The sequence below is a fragment of the Arachis ipaensis genome, chromosome B07 (assembly GCF_000816755.2).
Source record: "Arachis ipaensis cultivar K30076 chromosome B07, Araip1.1, whole genome shotgun sequence".
In the NCBI taxonomy this organism is placed as follows: domain Eukaryota; kingdom Viridiplantae; phylum Streptophyta; class Magnoliopsida; order Fabales; family Fabaceae; genus Arachis; species Arachis ipaensis.
The window spans coordinates 10,375,106-10,378,738 of NC_029791.2; positions in this window are offsets into that span (position 1 = coordinate 10,375,106).

Consider the following 3,633-nt stretch of genomic DNA (forward strand, 5'->3'; position numbering starts at 1 on the left):
AGAAGAAGATGGTGATGATGATGAAAAAAAAAAAGAAATAGCAGAAGATGAGGAGGAGGAAGAGAAAGAGTTCTAAATTATGTAGAACTTATCAGAATAAAATACACCCAAAATTTCTTAAAATACACCCAAAATTTCTTAAAATACACCCAAATATCTTCGTGTTACACCCAAATATCTTCGTTTTACACCCAAATTTGCTTTAAATACAGAAATAAGTTATGCTATGTGTACACTAAAATTAGCCTCCAAAGTCAGCCACCAGTATAAAATACATACTGGAATACAAATATACATTGAAAATAAATTAAACCACACATGTATTTATACACAAATACATTGGTGGCTGATTTTAGTGTACAAATAGCATTTTTGTATAGAAAAATATTTCCTCTAATGCTATATTTTTTTTCTGAATTGAACCACACCTCAGCCACTTGATTGGATTCAAAACAATAAAAAGAGGAGAAGACTTGTATGAGAAAAATACTTGTATGTGAAGAACAAATAACTCATCAATTCCATAGAGGGGCTGCAAAATACATCCAAAATACACCATATTAAAACAAGCATAAACTATATAATGCAAATAGAACTATAAAACCATCATAAAAAATAATAAAAATCGGATTCATGAATCATCAATAAACAGAAACTAAAACAATTCAACTAAAAGAATAAGACAATTCACCCTCAGTGAGATAAAAAGTCATAAACTGTAAATACACCCAATGTAAATCCCGCTAAAATTGGTAAATAATTAGTCAATAAATTAAATTTTAATTAGAAAAATAAAAAATACAAAACTAATATCAAAATAGGATAGAGCTCTTCAAAACAAGAATTTTGATATTAATTTCAAAAAATTTGGCCTAAAATTGGACTGAATGGGCCGAACCAGTTAAACCGGGACCCAAACCGGACCCGTGGGTCCAACCGGACCCGTGGGTCCAACCGGACCCATACTTAAAAAGGGGACAGAATCATCTTCTTCCCCATTATCATCATAAATGCTGAACAGCATTGGTGAGGGAGAAGAACTTCCCTAACCCTCATCAATCTTCCAACTACCACAACTTTTTCGTTCGAGCTCCGATCGCCGCACCGTTCACGGCCACGCGTCCAGCGCGTCGAGCTTTACATTTCTGTTGGATCAATTTCACCAGTAAGCTCCATTTTCATTTCAGAATCTCTATCCCCTTATGGTGAAATTGAACTCTTGTGATGAAATCTTGCCCAATTTGGTGTTTTAGGTTCGATTTAGCTTCCGGAGCTTATTGGGCTTGAGTTATTATGCGTATGGATACGGTAAGAACAACCTAAACCCTAATCAATTTTGATTTTATTATGAAGAAGCTGAATTTGGAGCATATATGTATATTAGGTGTGAATTAGGTTTATATACATGCATTGGAATTGAAAAGTGAGTATTTGGAGGCTTGGTGGTGATTGAAGCTAAGCTTGTGGCTAGTTACTCTAAGCTTGAGAGGCTGTTTTGTAGCTTGTGAGGCTGCCTTGGATTAAATAAAGTGATCGGCCAAGGTATGGTTTAGATTTCACGCGTTTAACATTTAAGGTGTTGTGAAAACTTAGGCTAGAGAACTATAGGTTAAGTTGAAAAGGTTAAATGCATTAAATGATTAGCTTTGTGATGATATTGGATAAATTTATGATTAAGTTTGAATTGGAACTTATGAGCTTGAGTTGTTGATGTTGTTGAATATGTGCTCTTGGACTTATTAATGATGGGTTGATGTTGATGTTGGTATATGTTGATGGAATTTGGTGGTCATGGCTTGTTTAATTAGTTGAAGTTGATTTATGATTGGTTATGAATGAATGAAGGGAATGGATTAATGAATTTTAAAATGAAAGTTTATGGTTGGAAAGGGTGGATTTATGATTAATGTATGAGTTTTATTTATTGGTGTGAATATTAATGTACTAGTGGATAGTATTAATGAAATGGGACTTGATATGTTAAGAATATGTAGGTTTTATGGGCAATGAATATGAATTTGGTAAAAATGAGGTTTGGGTGTTATTTGATAAAAAGTGAATTTTGGTGAACTTTGGAAGTTCATAACTTGATCCTCAAATATTGGATGGAAATGTAGTTTATTTCAAATGAAAGATGGTTTTATAAGTTTTTGAACGATATCAATTTTGTGAAAAACAAAATTTTATAGAGAAAGTTATAGACGACAGAAGTTTGGTGTATAAAATTGTGTTATGCAGGTGTTAAAGTACTAGTTATGCAGCTTTCTGGGCATTCTGCTAATTTTTGGAAAATGTATATCCACACATACGCGTGGCATGGCATTTTAACGACGTATGCACGAGTAGCCAGGCGTGCGCGTGAGAAGCCAATGCGCATGATCACGCGTACGCATGACTCACGCGCATACGTGACATGCTATCCTCACCACGTGTGCGCGTGACCCACACGCATGCTTGACCCCTGTTTGCTGCAAAACTGGACTTTTGGCACTTTAAATTAGATTTTCACTTCTAAACCTCCATTTTCTCCCTTTTAGACTTAAGGTATAGTACTAAGTCTAGTAGCTAGTTGAAGTTAGGAAAATAAGATAACTTGGGGGTGAAGTAAGAGGTAAAATGATGAGTTATATGAAGGAGATGAGAATGTTAAATAAAGTTTAATGCCATGGCTTGATAAATGATTGTATATTGATTATGAAAATGAAATGGCTTATGAATAATGATATCTAAGATACGAGTTTTTCTGGGTAAGAACCATGGCTTGCCACCACGTATTCCAAGTCGAAACTCGATACTCTGTTGACCCTATGTCGTAAGGGTAACCAGGCACGTATAAATTCCTGGGTATGGATAGCCCCATTGAGTGATTTGAATGATGATTGAATGTGAATCTATGCATAGACTCATGGGATGCACAATGGGGGACAGTCTAAGGTTTTCGGACTTGTCGGGTTGGCTGGATAACCGACAGATGAGCCTCATCAGCCATAGGACAGACATACATCATATGCATTTGTTTGTTTTGATTGCTATGCACTACTTGGGATTGCTTAACTGAATATATATTTTCTGCTACCTGTTATACTTGCTATTTGCACTATCTGCTTATTATTTGTGCGTGAACTTGTTTGGTTGCTTGTCACTGCTAAATTATGGATGGCGGAGGGACAGAGGAAGGGTGAAATGGTTTGGAGTTATGTTAGGTTTAAAAAGTGAGTAAGTTCAGGAATATTTAGGTTACCTACCACTATTTATGGCTTCTGTTTAGAAATTAAGTTTGATAACTGAATGACGGAGTTCTAGGATTGCCTCAGCATTCCTAGGACCTTATTTATTATACGCGTAGCACCTTTACCATGCTGAGAACCTCCGGTTCTCACCCATACTGTGTTATTATTTTTCAGATGCAGGTCGAGAGGCTCCTCGCTAGGCGTCTGGATTCTGGAACCGGAGTAGTCCTGGGTGTATTTTGGGCTTTATGTTTGTATATATATGACTCATGTACTTAGCTTGCTCTCCAAGAATCTTGTTTATTTTGTTCCTCATAGAGTATACAGGAGAGTTAGGGGCTTGATTCTGTATTTTGGGTGTTGGGATATATATATATATATATATATATATTTCTTTTCCTTG